This window comes from Castor canadensis, chromosome 9 (assembly GCF_047511655.1).
Source record: "Castor canadensis chromosome 9, mCasCan1.hap1v2, whole genome shotgun sequence".
NCBI classification, from domain to species: Eukaryota; Metazoa; Chordata; class Mammalia; order Rodentia; family Castoridae; genus Castor; species Castor canadensis.
Window position 1 is genome coordinate 43,656,520 of NC_133394.1, and position 18,417 is coordinate 43,674,936.

At 37.3% G+C, this 18,417-nt stretch overlaps 1 long non-coding RNA gene across 1 annotated transcript in view; it reads left to right on the forward strand.

Moving 5' to 3' along the window:
* LOC141410865 (uncharacterized) overlaps positions 1-18,417 on the forward strand; it is a 242,136-nt gene that overhangs the window by 135,819 nt on the left and 87,900 nt on the right. Inside the window, exon 3 of the long non-coding RNA XR_012435653.1 lies at positions 18,033-18,082. This is a non-coding gene — a long non-coding RNA (uncharacterized lncRNA). The remainder of the gene's footprint in view (positions 1-18,032; positions 18,083-18,417) is intronic.

Below are 18,417 nucleotides of genomic sequence, written 5' to 3' on the forward strand. Positions count from 1 at the left end.
CAAATGCTGATGAATTTGCTTATATTAAAATTAATGATTTATGATTAGTGAACGATCCCATGGACAATGTTAAAAAGTAACAATGGGATAATCTAATATATTCTGTATATTGATGTCTAAAAAAAGTAAATATCCAGAGTAGATAAGGAATACTTGCCATTAACAAGGAAAAGAAAGCAATCTCCACACAAAAACAGACAAGAGGACATGAACAGGTAATATGTAAACTAGAGGAGTCAAAAACAAAAACACTCAAAGCCAATAAACACAGCAGGACATATTTAATTCATCGATAATCATAAAATCCAGGTTAAAACAATAAAATAATATCATTTTATATCTATTATCTTGACAAATATTGGAATCCTGGATAATGCCAAGCATTGTCAGGGATATGAGACTCTGAACCTGCTGGTGGAAGGTAGAGTAGAGACATTTCTCCAAATGCGACCATACTACACGGGTGACCCATTAATTACATTCCTAAGGGTAGTGTGCACTAAGGACATTATCCTAAAGTGCAGGATTGAGTGTAGTGGAGGGGACAAGGAAGCATGCTGGGTGTCTGTCCTGGAAAAGTGATAGGTCAGGTGTGTGTGCTCAGCATGGGGGTATAAGCAGGCATGCGTAGCCACAGATTAAATCTATACTCAATGACATAAATGAATCTAAAAAGTCAAGCTCTGGGTTCAAATGTTAAGAAACACAAAACAACGCACATTTGTGTAAGGACACATAATGGAAAATATTACAGACCACAGAATGCTTGCAGGAGGAATTTTAATATTTTAAAATAATTATGTGCCATACTGGATTTGGGAAGGTTGAAGATGATAAAGAATTTAGTTCCTCCATTTTTTTGGTATCTCTTTGCTAAGCAATACTTTAAAATGATCTTTGAGGGGAAACTCTTATCCTAGTAGCTATAAATTAGAATATAAAAGACAGCAGTAGGAGGCTCTGATGATAATCTGGATGTGAGAGGCTGCATGACTAGATTTGGGAAGTAGCAAGGAATGGTGGACAAAGCCCAGGCTAGTTAGTACACTAGGCTGGCCTTGAATTTACAATCCACCTGCCTTACTTTCCCAAATGCTGGGATTACAGATGTGGGCTACCATGCCTGATTCCCTGGCCTTATGTTGCTATGTTCAACTACTTTCTTAAAAGTTAGGAAAATGAAGAAATAATAAACAATAATATAGTAAAATGTAATAAAACAGGAAAACTTTTGATCAGTAAAAGAGAAGACACTAATAATCAGCTGTAGAAATGAAAAGGGACAACATTACAGGTACTACCTGAGAGGATACTGCAAACAGTGTTACAGCAAAAAGTAAGAAAATTTAGGAAAATTCATCACTTTCTAGATGAATTTACTTCAAGAAAAAAATAAATATGAGAAGAGAAGCAGTCTGGTAGAGATGAACCAATGTGGGTTGTAACACACCTGTGCATGGAAGCAATGCTAGGAATATCTCCGGATAGCTATCTTTATCTCAATGTAGCAAAAATGCTATGTCTTTCATATTATCTCTTATGTTTTGTCTTCAACAAAATCAGAGAACAAGAGGGTAGAACAGGTTCTGCCGGAAGCAGGGTTGGGGGGAAGGTGGCCCAAACAACGTATACATGTGAGTAAATGTAAAAACAATAAAATAAAGAGTATGTTAAAATTTAACAAAAATGAAGTCACTTATCCAGAAATAAGTTGAATAGTAGTTAATTTTTTTCATACAAAAAATCCTTGAGTAGCCAGGTGTTGGAGGCTCATGTCTGTAATCCTAGCTACTTGGGAGGCTTAGATTGGGAGGATCATGGTTTGACAAGATCCCACCTCCAGAATAATCAGAGCCAAATGGACTGAAGATGTGGCTCAGCTTCATCTGCTTTGCAAGTGTGAATCCCTGAGTTCAAACCCCAGTCCTGCCCTCCAAAATAAAAAATCCTTGAGAATTGAAGGAAAGAATGCATTTAAGAACACTTACCTTGGTAAGTACCAACAAATGAAATTATTACTATACTTTCTGAGTCATATACCTAGGGGTGGGTTTTGAAATCATGTGTAAATATTTTTTCCTGAAGAGTGAATGTGCAGAACAACTGTAGTTGCCTTGGAGTTGGAAGTCACTCAGAGATCACAATCCATCTATTTTGTTTTATAGTGAACAAATCTGAAAGCCAGAGGAGTACCTTCAATCTCAGAGAACAAGTCAGTGGCACTTTCAGATTCTTACTGCTAGTCTAATGATCTTTTGGAAGAACTTATAATATGAATAAAAATATATTGCCATATACAAACTACCTTGGTCAAGCACCGCCATATAGAAATATGGATTTTGTAAAATAATAGAATTCTAGATGTTCTCTTTTATTTGGGAGTCCAATTATAAAGTTATTTTTGTATTTTTCATGAATATTAATGTTAATCAAGTAGTTGAAGCTCCATGTTGACCCGGCACAGGGATAGACACATACCTTGTAGGCCTCAGAATGAAGTGAAAATATGCATGTTCTTGATGGGGGAGGGAAGTCAAACTCTCCTTCCCACAGGCTCTTGTTCCAATCCACAGTGGACAGACAACATCTCATGGATTGCAACCTCTGCTCTGAGAGGTGCTTGGTACCTGGATTGAGGAATAAGAAGCCTCCTCCAAGTGGTCCACTAAGTATTCTGTGTTGCTGTTAGCCTAGGGTAAGGAAATTCCCTATCTTTCCCTGTTGTAAGTTACTATGAAGTGGGCACCCCACACTGATTCTGTCTGTGCCTGCATCTAGGTCCTCCTAGGGCAGGAGGATAATGACTGAATGTGAGCCTTTCCTTGTTCAAGGCAAGGTTAGTACTCACAGGGCTACAACGAGGATGAGAGCTGGGCCTGCCTAGGTGGCCAAGATCTTATTTTGAGTTAGAGGAAGGTGGAGAGGTGATTGAAGTTGGGCTACTCCATGAGTGAGGCTCCAAGTACTCATGCAAGCTCTCTTGTCCCATCAGACTTCATTTACAAAATGCAAATTCAAATGACCTTACCTGAAGATTACTCGGCCATTATTTAACTTCTCTAAGCCTTGTTTCCTTATGCAATCATTTCAATATTCCATATTGTGACTGCAGAGTAGTAAATTCCAAGTGCAGAAGACTTTTGAACATGGAGCCCATGGCCAGATGCTCTAAAGATTTGGACTCTGCTCTTCTGAACCAAGTTAGTTTTAAGTTGATGGTTTTTTAGGCAGTTTTCTTGTATATATGTGTGTGTGTGTGTGTGTGTGTGTGTGTGTGTGTGTGTGTGTGTGTGTATAGCAGAAACCATGTGGATTTTGAAAACAACAGACCTGAGTTTGAGTCCTGAGTCTACTGTCAGTTGGTGGGTGAACTTGGACAAGTTGTTTTACTTTTCTTAGTCTTGTTTTCCTCAGATCAGTGATTTAGATGACAGTGTGGCTAAAAGTGTGGAATTTGGAGCCCTGATGCCTAGGTGTAAACTATCTGTGTGACTATAGGCAAGCCTTTAACTTCTCTGTGCCTCAGTTTCTTTCCCTGTAAAGTGAAAATAATATTCTCTACACTATAGGATTGTATTGAGGACTCAGTGGGTCAATACAATGGAGTGTTCAGAATAGTGTTGGGCACATCAAAAGTGTTCATAAATATTGGCTGCCCATTCATTTATCAAAAATGTTTATATATCAATTGTACTTTTTGGAAAGTCTGTACTCACTCTTAAGTCCTCCCACTAAAATCAAAGAACATAGCAAGATCTGGCAAGATGTGGCTCTGGGGAGACATGGCTAAAAGGTGACCATCTGAGTGACATCCATGACTTACTGACCCCTCGCCCCTTTCTTGCTAATTTTCTGATGAAGCCATGCACATACCATAGCAGACAAAGTTAGTCGAGGTGATGAATGGATGAAGAGGATGAGTCATGGTTACCAAGAATAAAAGTGCTGAGTGGCTGATGAGGTATAGAAGTAATTAGTAACACATTTAAAATCCCTGGCACTTCCTAACCACTTTCAGCTGCCTCTTTGGTGTGCTCTGTAGGAAACTTGATAATTGGGATTTTATATGAAGTGAAGTCCAAAATTTTCTTTGCCCAGTCTGCTCCTTTTTCCTTTTCTTTAAACTCCTTTGATAAATAAATTGAGGATGGGCAGTGAGACTAGTGGATATACTAGATTGACCTTAAAGTATCTGAGTGTTGTAGCTCATACCTTTAATCCCAGCTACTCAGGAGATAGATTGAGAGGATCATGGTTTGAGGCCAGCGTAGGCAGAAAATATTAGTGAGACTGTCTCAACAGGTGAGCCTGGCTTGGTGGCATGCATCTGTAATCCTAGCTGGGTGGAGGTCATAGATAGAAGGATCCTGATTCTAGGCTAGTAGTAAGCAAAAAGGACAAGAGCCTATTTGAAAAATAACCTAAGGCAAAAGTCTGGAGGTATGGCTCAAGTGGTAGAGCCCTCACCTAGTGAAGTAGAAGACTTCAAATAACATTTTTAAAGTTTTCTTTTCCTAATCCATTGGAAAATAAAATATTGTTTTCTTCTGCATAGATGTAGTATCTGGATAGATTTTATTGTTCAAGAAATGGAAAACAGATCACTTTTGGAGGAAATACCTAAATTTCACTCAAGGTTTTGTTTTCTTATTCTGGCTGTTGCCTGTGCTACTCTGTAAGCTTGACCTATATGGCTGTTCAGATTCAATAAATTAAAGCCATGAGTTTCAGATTTGGGATCTTCCACAGAGGCTTAATTAATATGAGATTTTGCAAGCAAAACCAGAGGTATAGCTGACATCCACTTTACAATTGAGCTGTGTTTTATGAGAATTTTGATGGGCCCTTTGTTAATAGTTATTTAATTATAAGCCTTGTGTAAGTAAAGAGACTTTATTCCTAAATTGATCCACTAACTTCTGGATTTGTCACTTGAGCCTCTGTGGTGGATCTGTATTGTTTTTGGCATTCCATATCCATTGACCCCATCTCTGGTAATCAAAGGGTGACATTTACATAGGAATCAGTTTTTTTCCCACTTTCAGCTGCCCAGAGACAACTGACCCCACCACTGAAGCCAGACGTAGGGTTCTCCTTCTCCTGCCTACCATGGTCAGCACAATCACAATGTCCAATCTGAGACAAGAAGAGAGTTTTGCAAGTGACTTTGGGAATTTTTATTCTGTAGGCTTTAAATCTGAGAGGATAAAACCAACAAGAAAAAAGCAGAGCTGAGTGATATAGGAACACTTTATTCCGACAACAATGCCTAAGTCTGAATACAGATACGCCTTCTATCAGTCTTACCTCTGGGCATTCAGTTATAGAAGTTAATATGTCTCCTTTTTGGTTAGGCCAAATTTCAGTTGGACTTCCTGTCACTTGCAACTGAAAGAGATCTAATTGGTACAGGCTTTTACTTTTAGCCTCTAACATTAACTTGGGTGAATCTGTTTGGATGGTGACTTATCTATGGATAAACTCACTGTTTTCATCTTACCCAAGTTGGCTACACCCACAGAGATATGTTCTGAATTTTCAAATTTACTCTAATGATTTTTTACATGAAGAATTTTCTAATTAGAGTAAAGCCTTACAGGGTGTATGGGCTGAACTGTATGCCACCCTGCCCTCAAATTCATAGGCTAATATCCCAATATCCATTATCTCAGTGTGACTTTATTTCACGATAGGTCTTCACCATTAGGTTAGGCCCAAATCAAATATGACTGGTGTTCTTATAAGAAGGGGAAATTTCAATGCAGAATGTATACCTAGACAAGGCCATGAAAAGAGACACAGGACGATGGCCACCTACAAACCAAAAAGAGAGGCCTAAAAAAGACCCTTCCCTCACAGCCCTCAGACAGAACCAACCTTGCCAAAACCTTCAACTTGACCTCTAGAACTATGAGACAATAAATTTCTATTTGTGATACTTGTTAAAGTAGCCCTAGCAAACTAATACAAATAGGAAAGGTGGCTATGAAACCTGAGTGAAATGAACAAGAGATATATCATTTTATCTGATTAAATTTGGCAGTGCTTCTATGACAAGTTTTTGAGCTAGGGAGAACTAGGAGTTGATTTAAAAAGTGCTTGGAAGAATCAAGGGTGGAACAGCTATAAAATAAAAGAAGAGGTTGAATATATTTACTATTCAAAGCTGATCTCCGGGAAGATTGTTTTTGGCAAGAGAATAAATGGGCCATGTTTTTAGCATATGTGGCACTTTCTGTTTCTATGCTTTGGTGAGCTATTTAGAGAATTAATGCAATGTGATACGGTATTTCATGCTTTCTTAAAACTATTTCAGAACATATATCTTCTGCAAATGATTCAATTAAAAAATTCAGGAAGTTTTAGGATCAGTCCAATGTTTATGCATTTTCATTTCTGCTTTCCTTTAAAATCTGTCATGAAATAATTAGTAAAACTTAATATGACTTTCATTCATTGCCATCTCTGAGGCCAGCCCTAGGTGAAATGCTCAAGACCCTCTTGGAATAATAACCTAAAGCTAAAAGTGTTTGCTAAGTGCTACAGTACTAGGCACAAGTTCCCGAGTTCATTCCCTAAACAACAACAAAAACCCAAACAACAATAAAAACTTAATTATCCTTTTGACTGCTCTCTTCAAATAGTGAAATCCCACCCACAAGGAAAGATTGAATTTTTAAAAATAAAAGATATTATTCTTTGCCCTTTATACCTCTGTTACACACTATTACCCTGGTCTCAATTTATACTGTGCACAGTTTATAAAGATATTTTCATTTGAAATATTTGTGGGAATTTTAGGGAAGAGTATTTATGCTAGTAGACAATTTGAACTACTAGTCAGTTTAGAATTTGCATGTTTACAGAGAAAGGTTTCTAGCTGTAAGTGTTATCTAGTCTATTTTGTGGCTTGAGCTTTGTTGTTCTACATTATTCTGAAGATCTGTCTTGGAATGAGGCTAAATAGAGAAGGCAGATCGTCTACTTCAAAAGCCTATGCATAGCATTATATAGCTTTTATACTTTCATGTATTTTATTTCCTGCATAATCTTGGCCTAATCTGTCTTTTTTTTAGAAAAGATAGCAATGTCTTCCCCACCTCTCTTACTTTTGTTTTACCCCAGACACTATACAACTTCATAAGTCATATAGCCTGTGTTAAATTGAGGAACATACAACAAGGACAACACTTACCGAAAGAATTCTTTTACTGGAGTTTCTGAGTCTCACTAAAGGAAAATAGAGTTTCTCTATGTATGAAATGCCCACTACAAATTTTTCACTGGAATTCTACTTTTTTTTGTAATACTCTGTGTGTGTACATGCACACACATTTGTGTGTGTGTGTGTGTGTGTGTGTGTACCCACTGTGAACTTAGGTTACAAAAGCAGGGAGACATCAAAAGGTGAAGCAATTGCTAGTAATTTTTCCTTCTGTATTATTATGTTCACGGTTCTCAAAGGTGCTATTCTATTCTTAGTTCTATTGGTCTTGATTATTTCCTTGACTATTTTTTTCCAATTAATCAAAGATATGTGGAATTCTGATTGTGTTTTAGGTCTTGTTTTCATTTTTGAGACTTTAAGTGCCAGAAAGGACATTTATCTTACCCAGCTGCAAACTTTAATAAGCTCTCCATTTCTCTAGGTCACTGATGGCAAATGTTAAACAAATTTACATTTGGGATTTTCTATTCATCTCCCACCCAGTTGACACAGAGCCAATGATAACCACTCAATAGCAATGCAGCCCCAGATCATTTGTGTGACCCAGACTGTGTTTCCAGTTTGTTGATGACTCTATCACACAGGGCTAGATCAAAAGCCTTGCTAAAGCCATGAGATAGCATTATCTATTGCTTTCTCTTAGTATTTCAAGAACACCTTCCTTTGAAAACACATAAAAAGTTTTCAATGTAGTCAATCTAGATGTTATCTAGATGTTATTAGAAACAAGGTTCTGCAAAATGGACCTTGAAGATGGTGTAAAGATAAAACAGAGGCACATTTTCTCATCCTGGTCACTATGGGCTTAGTTGGTAGCACAGTGTCCACTCAGAGTTGGTATGGGAAACTGTTCTCTAGTTATGAGTTTCTTCTCAAGCTCTGAGGAGATCATAGATTCAATTTTTGGTTAATTTAAAAATTATTTATATTTGTTAAACCACAACTGGTAAATTGGTCAACTAATTGAATAGAAAAACTGACCTCTGACCCAGTGAAGGGACAGCTTGCATGGTCAATGACAAGCATGCTGACTGGTTGTCAGAGTATGGGGGTTCTCCTGTCAGTCACCAACCGGACCTATATGTTCTTGGGCAAGATCCTTTACCTCAGCCTCAGTGTCTTCCTCTGGAAAGTGAAATCACATAGTTAAATACCTATCTTACCAAATGTGAAAGACATTCGCGAATAACAAGTGCAACCAAATATATGTAAGTTGTTTTAACTCTTCCACATATTTAACTATACCTCACATAGACAAAACTTTCCAGATTTTATTTCATGGCTGAAACTATAGTTTAAAATAATGTTAATATATTATGTGATATGTTGCCATAAATAAAGATTTTTTTCTTCTTTATGAATTAGATGATGGAGAAATTCAAGACAAAACTTACTTCCATCCAAATTCCCCAAATTTCTTTTGTATTTTTGAAATTGACTTGGAAGACAAAGTCAATTTCTTTATGTTGCACATAAAGAACATCAAGTTGTATTTCTGCTAACAATATACATATATGTAAAATTAAATGTTTTTGAAAATATTAAATTATTTTTGAGAAAATTTTAACCTTGTATTTTTTCTTCAACCAACTATAATTATAATTTTCCTCTATATATGGTATAATGTAAAACCAAAACTTTCCTTTTTTACTCACCAAAAGATATTTGGTAGACAATTTATCAATACTACTTAAATATTTCCTGAATGTCAATTCTGATAGTCTAAGTGATACAGAAATATATGTAAGCATATAACCATATCTTTGCATCTGGAACTTTATAATTTAAAGTGGTAGGAAATAAAGCAAAGACAGGTGACAACAAAACATAGTACTGAGGGTGAGTGTAGTGTCTGTGTGTGTGTTTGTGCTGGGAGGGTGGAGGACATTGTGGGCAGACAGCAAGTTCAGTACTCACATTGGCAAGACACAGTCTCTGTTCTACTGTTCAGTTCCCACCACCACCACCCACATCAGGATAGTGGATGATAAATGGGAATTTTAATCATTTTTAAAAGTCATTTTTCCTAATTATTAAATGATTAATTAGAAGGAGAATAAGTTTCCCGTGTTTTTTTCCCAGATGTTGAGGTTGGTTAGTAAGTGGGTTTCTGTGATACAGGACCTAATGGTCATCATACTGGCTTACCTTCATCCTTGTGGCTTGGCTGAATTGCTCAGATTCACAAGTATCACCAGCCAATGAAAACTGAGATTGCCAATTAATGTGTACATGTGTGAACATCCAGAGAACATACTTCCTCTGAAGTGATGAGGAGGTAGAAGTTAGAAAGGCTACATGTGGCTTCTCCACTTGGTCTCAGAACATGACCTCAGAGTACATGAACTCATTACATGGTTAGCTAAGGCTTCAAGCAGAAGTGTTACAAATGATGAGGAAGCTGTGTCTCCTTTTCTGACCTAGTCTTGGAAGCCATCTTGTGCCACTTGTATTACATTTTTGTGACTCACAAGTCTACCCAGATTCAAAGGTAGTGGACATAAACTTTATTTCTTAAAAGGGGAAATACTCTTGGATGCTGGTGGTTTGATGATGTTAGCCCAAGCAAATAGTTTGCATGACCTCCATCTCCAAAATAACCAGAGCAAGTAACTGGAGGTGTGGCTCAAGTAGTACAGTGCCTGCTTTTGTAAGCAGGAAGTCCTGAGTTCAAACCCCATTTCTACCAAAAGAAGAAAAAAAGAGAAATACCAAGGTCACATTATATACAATGGATGGGAAATATTGGCATAGGCATCTTTGGAAAGTATGATTGATCACAGAGGTTATGTAAGTTTTCCTCTCTTCGGCACATGTACTCACATTCGAGGTAAGTTATATCTCCATTTCTGACTTCTGCCCAGAGTTCTAGATCTGTCTGTGGAACTGCCTATTTGAGCTTTCCATTGCATGGTAAAGATGGCAGAGTTGTTAATTGTCCTCCAATATCTACTCTTATTCCATAGTGTTGTGATTTTCAGTGGCTATAGCCACTCAGAATAAAGCCCACACATCTACCTAATCCCACCCTGATGTTCAGGATTTTTAGGTGGCAAAATTTTGGCTCAGAGCACATAAGGGCCTATGAGAAACTGTCAGGTGGCAATTTCTGAGATGCTTCATCTACTCTTCTACCTTTCTCCATCTGCAGCTTGAACTACAGCTTGGTTTTGACCCATGAGATGCCCACACTCAGGAACCATCAGAGAAGAACGGTGGAGAGATGCCTATAGGCTATTATGCAGGGGCCTATCTTGCATATTCTATCTTATGTAAGCTACTCTTATTTAGAATCTCTGTTACTCATAGTCAAACCTAATCATCCTTGTTATCGCTACCTATTTCATCTTGAATTGGACATGGCAAAATAGAACTCTTGATTTCCTTCTTGTAACTATGCCCTCACCTAAATATTACCGTAGCACTGATATTTAATCAATCTTGCCTATTTCTGATTCCTTCTACCAATCTTCTCCTTTCTGACTCCGTGATTCTCTTGGTATCTCTTTAAATATTCCTGCCCCTACCTATCCTCATACCCCACTTTGTGTGCACTCACCTTATCATGTAATCAAAATCCTAGCATTTGATGTCTTCAATGCAAAGGAACTAATGCAGAAAGTTCAAAGCAACAGAGGCTAATAGGAGAAGGGGACTAGGAACTAGAGAAAAGGTTAGTTCGAGACGAATCAATTTAGAAAATAACACATATGTACATGGAAGCAAAACGAGGAATCTCCCTATATAGCTATCCTTACCTCAACTAGCAAAAACCCCTGGTTCTCCCTATTAATGTTTATACTCTCTCTGCAACAAAATTAGAGATAAGGGCAAAACAGTATCTGCTTGGAAGCGATGGTGTGGGAGCAAGAGGGAGGGGGTGTGGGGAAAGGGATTGGGTGGGGGAATGGGGGGAGGGAGTAATGACCCAATCATTGTATGCACATATGAATAAAGGAAAATTTAAAAATAAATAAATAAATATTCCTGCCCTAAGGTCTCTGCAAATGTAGTTCCTGTTGCTTGCTAGGCTCTGCCCTCAGATCTTTGCTTGAACTGATCCTTTACTTCCTTAAATCTCTGCTCAGGTGGCATGTTATCAGGATGACCTTTCTTAATTTTCTAAATGTCACTCCACCATCTATCATTCTCCATTTCAATCAGCATTATTTCATTTATTGCTATTTAATGTGTGTACTAGATGCTGTGTCGTGTTGCACTAATTTCTCTCTTTCAGAACTATTGTACTCATTCCTCCAGCTGCTGGAACTGTTGGTGACAGTTCTCAGCTGAATGGTCTCTGAGAATTAGTCTCCATGCAACAGAGCTGCCTTACCCCAGATCATTTCTCTTTCCTGGGGGCACACACAATTAATGTGTCATGATGTGGGAGATTGAGGCCTGGCCCTTTACCTCAATGCAGAACAACTCTGAAGGACCACTTCAGCTCTGGATCCTACAGGAATTTCCTGAGCTCCTATGAGACTGCCTCACAGCTCGTCTCCCTTTGCTTCTTCCTGTTTCACTGGCTGCACTCACCTATACTCCATAGGTATTCTTAGAGCAGTCCTTGATAAACTTTCTACATGCAAAGTTTCATGTTTCAGTCTTCTGCTAAAAACAGTAACCCAGGACATGTGGTTTCATGTGTTATTTGCTTGTTGTCTCTTTCTTGCAATAGAATATGTCTCTATGAGAGTATGGATTGCATTGGTTTTGTTTGCTACTGTATCTCTAGTACCTAACCTAGTACCTATAACATAGTTAGAGCTCAAATAAAATTTGCTAAATACTGGAATTATAAAATAATAATCATTGAAGCTAAGGTTTAAACTGAATTTGGATTGTAGAGCTGTCCGATTCATACCACAAATAGTGTAGAGAGTTTCTCAACAGAGGGTGATGATTTGGATTGGATAATTCCTTGTTTGGGGATCTGTCTTGTGCTTTGTAGGATGTTTAGCAGAACCTGTGGCCTCTACCTATCATTTGTCAGGTGTACCCCAGACCTCATCCACAAATCATGATAATAAAAAATATCTTTGAGTATTATTAAGTGTCCCTTGGGAACAAAATTGTCCTTGATTGAGAAAATCAGCCACTGGTCTAAGCTAATTTTGATTGGTAATGATGTTCTATGCTCTAATGAAAAAGTTTCAACAGAAGTTTACCTTTCATGCCTCATGTTTGTTTCTTTGGTTGCTTAAATCCATATACATACTTTAATGGAGCACTGATTTCAGAGATTCTTGTAACTATTTTTTTATTAATACATGATAAGTATAATATTTATGGAGTGCAATATTATAGTTAGGCTCATGCATACAGTGTGTGATGGTCAAGTCAGGACAATTAGCGTTTCAACCGTCTCGAAGTCACTCTTGTTTTTTATAAATGGAGGTTGCTAGCATGATTTTCCTGGCTGGTGTGAATGGAGTCACTGAGTAAGGGAAAGCACATATGCACTGTTATAATTAGTGTGTCTGTTTTAGGCTGCATATCAGCTTACAGAGCCTTGTCCCATGTGTATTAAAGACAAAAGAAAGACTTTAGGAATGAGAATTCAGCAATGAATTGTAGGATATTTTTTATCAAGGTAAATTAATCTTTCTTTTGTTTTAATCCTTTTGTTGCAATTCATTCTCATTGAACTTTCATAGAAAATGTCCCATGTTTTTTATATTATCATCCATACTACCTTCTTTTATTGAAAAATCCATAAAGTAAAGGGAATCAGTTCTCATGCTGCCTTTCAAACAACAGGCACTGTGCTTCAGAATTATTTCTGTTGCTTCTGCTGATGATAATGGTGACATGACATAGCCATATGTCAGATAAAAATAGTAAAGGGACAATTATACTCTGCCTTCAATAGGATGGATTGCTCTGCTTTTGGTTTCACTGGAGTCACATGTAGTCATACAAAAGTGTGCATAGGGTGGGCACTGCACAGCTATTTGCAAGGTTTTGGAAAAAAAACTGATGTATGTTTCCAAAGAATGAACGAAGAAGGAAATCTTCCTTCAACAAGCCCAAGAAGTTTGCATCCTCCTTACATGTCAAAGAAGAAATAGAATTGAGTGTTTTAATTTGGTGATTCTTTTGGTAGTTTGTTGGGGATAGAGTTCCCATTTCTTTCTGATTTTGTTTCAACCTTGAAGCTGGAATTTAAAAGCCAAATCTAACTAGCACTATTGTGTTAATCAGCTTTCCATTATTTTAACAAAATACTTGAGATAATCAATTTAAGAAGAGGAAATATTTATCTTGCCTTACAGTTTTGGGGGTGCCAATCTATCTCAGTTGGCCTCAGTGTTTTTTGGGCCTGTGGTGAGCATCTGGCAGGGAGCTGGCATCTGGGAAACAGAAAGAGAAGAAGAGAGTGGACTAGAGCTTCAGTGTCCCCTTCAAGACATACTTCCCCTATGACTAGGGGCTTCCAACAAGACCCTCCACCTCTTAAAGGTTCCACACCTCCCAATAGTGCCAAGGACTAGGAACCAAGCCTTTACTACATTGGTCTTTTGGTGTACATTTATCCAAACTATAGTAACTATGTATTTTGTATGTAAATGTAAATTTCTTTTCTTCCCTATCATCTTCTTCCACTGAGCATGCACTTTTGGGAGGGATGAACGTGGAGTGGTGAGGGAGGAAGAGGACGCCTGCATAGCCAGCCGGATCAGCTGAATTAACCTGGAGATCAATGATGTGATAGATATCATAACCAGACCACCCTCACATCCAGCTTCTTGAATATTAGTTATATGCATGATTATAGAAAATAATCGTTAAGAATACAAGGGTAGACAAGTTGACCTTGGTCTTATTCTCATGGGCATACATTCCAAGGAGGAAGAGAAATCAGAATTCCACAAATAACAATAATTGCAGCTCATGAGACACGAAGGAAACCAATAGGTATCCAAGGAGGAGTACAAGCAGAGTGGTGTGGATAAGAGGTCCCACACCTCTTATAATAAGATAAGAGGCCAGGAAATTCTTCTCTGAGAAAGGGGCGCCTGAGCTGAGTATACAGGGCTGGTAGTAGGCAGCTTCAGGACTGTGGAGGTAGAGCGTAGACAAGTCCTCTGTCTTTCCATGCCTGTATGCTGTTGGTACGTCTTCCATTACTCCTGTCATTCCCTGTATATTCCCAACATACTTAGGGAATAGAACTTCGAAGTCTATGTGCTTTTTCACCATTTGATTTAATTAGGAACTAACCATAAAGTGATGAATACCTCCAGACCACTGACTTATGGTTAGGTTTTGAGTTATTTTAGTTTAGGGCTCATGAAAACCATTTGGGATATGAAAATGATATCAGGTATATGCAATAACAAAAGCAGTAATTTAGGACTATGTTAAGCCTGACAAAAGTTTTTTCTTGCTGGCAGCTGCAGCTGTCTGGGTCTCGAGAGATGTATCTTACTTACTAAAATGTGGTTTTTAACTTTAAACCAAGAGAAACAAAACACTTCCAATGCCTTTGATTTTTTTTAAATTGAAGTTGTTTTTTAGATGAAAGTAATGTATGTACAAAGAGTACAGAAAGTTATGAGAACTAAAATCCTCTTCTTTTTCCAAACCACCACTCCTGTCCATAGTAATCTCTTTAAAACTAACCACTCAGCTTCTTATGTATAATTTTTGTAGAAAAATCAGCACAGATACTATGCACTTGTGTGTATATATGGGTATGTGTGTATACACGTGTTTGTGTGTATCTGTGTACCCAATGTCTTCATGAATAGGATTGTATTATAAACACTGATAGACATCTTGCTTTTTCACTTAACCATCTTACTTGAGGACCATCTGCTTGAGTCTCTAGAAATATATTTTATTTTTAAATGGTTACATACTGTACTGTCTTATGCATGATACAATATATTTTACCATACTCTTATTAATAAAACTTTCAAGTGTTTTTCGGATTATGCTCACTATAAATAATTCTGTAAAGAACATTTTAATCAATAAGAACATTACCTTTTTATTAGAGTCAATTCTTAACAATAAAATTGTTGTGTCAAAGGACATTTATTTGTTGTTGACTTTGATCATTATTACTAAATTGTACAATAAAATTTAGCTAGTTTAAACTCCCACCAAAAGTATTGAATTCCACATAGTCAATTTCTTCACAGTTGTATCAACATTGTATATTATGAAACTTTAAAAAGCATATTAGTCTGAGAGGTTATAACTTATATGAGCCAGAGAACTTTTGCAAATTATTGGTCATTCATTCTATTTCCATTTTCAGTGAATTGCTTATTTTTGTATGCTTTTCTATTAGTCTTTTTTGGTTATTTTCTTGCTATTTTGTATGGACATTATGCACATTAGGATATAAGTACTTGATTATCAAAATATGGTACACTTTTTTCTTTTCTTTTTCACTGATCATTTAAATTTGTTTATATTTCTTCGTGTTTTCTTTCACAGTCCTTTGATTTTGTTCTCATATTTAGGAAGGCCTTCCACATTACAAAATTAAAGAAATATTTCCCCATGTTTTTCTTTTAATACTTTTATGGCTTCATTTTGCAATTCAAAATCTTTGATCCATCTGGAATTTGTTTTGGCATGAGGAATCATTTTCTTTCAAAATGATGAGGCAGATGTTGTCACACTATTTGTTAAATAATACGTTAATAATTCATTATTACTCTAATAAAGTGTACTGGTTCATACTTTAGAGTCAGAAATTACAAAATCTAAACCTTGGTGAGAACAGTCTTTGCTCATCTTTGGTACAGGATTGACATCGCAGGGTCACCATATCTCTTTCGAAGCCCTTAGTAAGAGATGTGAGTCCCTAGAATTTAGTGCATTTGTAACTGAACTCCATGGGTTCATATCTTGGTGAGTGAAAAGCCAAAACAAGTCCAAGAAATAAAGGAATGGAGAAAGGTATTTTACCTGCAACAGGTAAGAGCATGAAGCAGTACTGTCCTCCAGCAAAGGAAACATGGGGCAATTATTCAGTGATCCTATACATATTCATATAAGAGAGCACACTGGGGTGGGAACATTCCTGAGCATCGTCAGTTTAAGGTCATAATTTAAGAAGATGGCAGATAATTTTTGAGAGTGCTTAGCTCATGGTGATAGAGCACATTTTAAAAGGTTAAAATGTGGACCGAAACACCTCAGCTTGCACCATAAAGTTTTAGCTGAAAATGTGGGAAAGGACACTTTGGAGATGCTTCACTACAAAACTTTGCCCCTGGAAGTGCCTACCAGCTAGCTAACACATTCAAGCTCTCCTCCCATAAACGTAGGGTAGAGCATACTTATTGGGGTGATTACTTGCTTGTCACCTCTTTCTGCTGGGATCCAATGAAACACCCATATTTCATTAAGTTTCTGACTATTGCCTTCTTAGGTCCTATTCTAAACCTGAGTGGTTTTCATTCACTCAGTTACTTTTGAACCCTTCCTCTGGGCAGCACATATTTCTCTGTTCTCCTGTCCCTCTCTCTGAGTGAAACCAGGGGGAGCTTTCTGCAGGAGTCTCTGATCCCTTTTGGCCAATGGGGCCATTTTACTCCCATTTTCTCTGGTGCCAGGCTGGTGCTTAGGGAAATTCTGTGAGGATCACCAGCTCCCAACCTTCACCCACAGTACTCTCCCTTCTGGGCTCAATCACTCTCTGTACAGCATTTGTCAGTCCTGTGATCCAGACACTGCAGCTGTTCAGACCCCTGTTTCTCTTGCTTGTTCCTCCTCTGTCACTTGCAGGGACAAACTTTACCTAGTTTGGGGTGGGTGGATAGGAAAAACTGGTTCTCACTAAGTACTTATCATTCCAGATCTTTTTGTCCTATGTATGACTGAATCTCAGCCTTTGCCACTCCAAAGGCAAAGATTTGACTCTTGTTCTTTCCTCCAAAGTATCAATCCTGCCCTCAGGCAATGGATGTCTCAAAGTCTTTGAATGGGAAAAGGACACAGTTTGAGAAAGAATTCCTGAAAAGGAAGCACATTAGTTAATACTCAGCATATAAGTCCTCTGTGTTACTGTTCTGTTTAGTACTATAGAGAAAACCAACTATCAAGAGTTAATTATGAAAGGTTAAGCAAAGCAAAATGTATCACTTTTCCACTTTCAGCAAAACAATTTTAGGACTTTCATAGTCATCAGTATAGGAAATATAAACATAAGAAATTTGCAGAAGTTTAATGGACCAGAACCAATATTACATGCACTTGTGAAGTGTGCTTTGTTTGTATTTTGTTCCCTTCTTGGCACTGTTCTCTAAGGAATTATAAAGCTCTCATCACTAGCACTTGGTTCACAGAAAACCTCTGTTACATCTAGACATCCCATTTGCGTGATATCGTCGTCTGCCCAAAAATTGTGTACAAAAATTTTAACATCTGTGTCTACATTTCAAACTAAATTGATTGGTCTTTGAATTTATAAAACAAATAACCTCAAATTAGCCCAAATTTTGTAGAACTCTAGGACTGTCCCAACATTGAAAATAGCACCATCTCTCATAGTCTAAACTTTATACTGGGAGAAGGCAATTGAAGAACTGCCTTCATTACTCAGATTTACTTTTTCTTCAAATGTATTTTTATGATTCTAGATTCTGGCAATAAGGAATTTCATGAACATTGTACAGGTTACCAAAATAATTTGCAGGAACTAATTAAGGCATAAGGCTGAATAAAAAGTGATTAAAATATTTCACAGTGTATCAGCATTTTTCACTTAAGGTTATTCTGCTCTATAGTGTTGATAATATTCTGCTTGAAAATAATGTAGCCACTTTAATTCTTTTAGGTTTTCCAACGCCAAGAAAATGTTAGCAGGATATTCCACCTACAGTTTTGGTAAGTGATCTATATAATTCTTGAATTAAAATGTGAATCAACAATTATATTTATGAAACTAAATAATTTCTGAGTGGGGTCATTTGGTATTCAAATAGTATCCCAGAGGAGAAATCTTTTATCTGTAGAGCTGTCATAGATAAGCAACACAATCAAACCACTCTTCCTGAGCACAATTTATTTTTGACTTGAAAGAATATATCATACTGCCTACCCACTCACCCACTGTGAGTTATGTCCATACATGGAATCCCTGCTACTAAATTAACTAAATTACTCTTGCTAGGAATTCAGGGTAAGCTAAGTCCATTTGGGACCTTGTCCAATGAAATTTG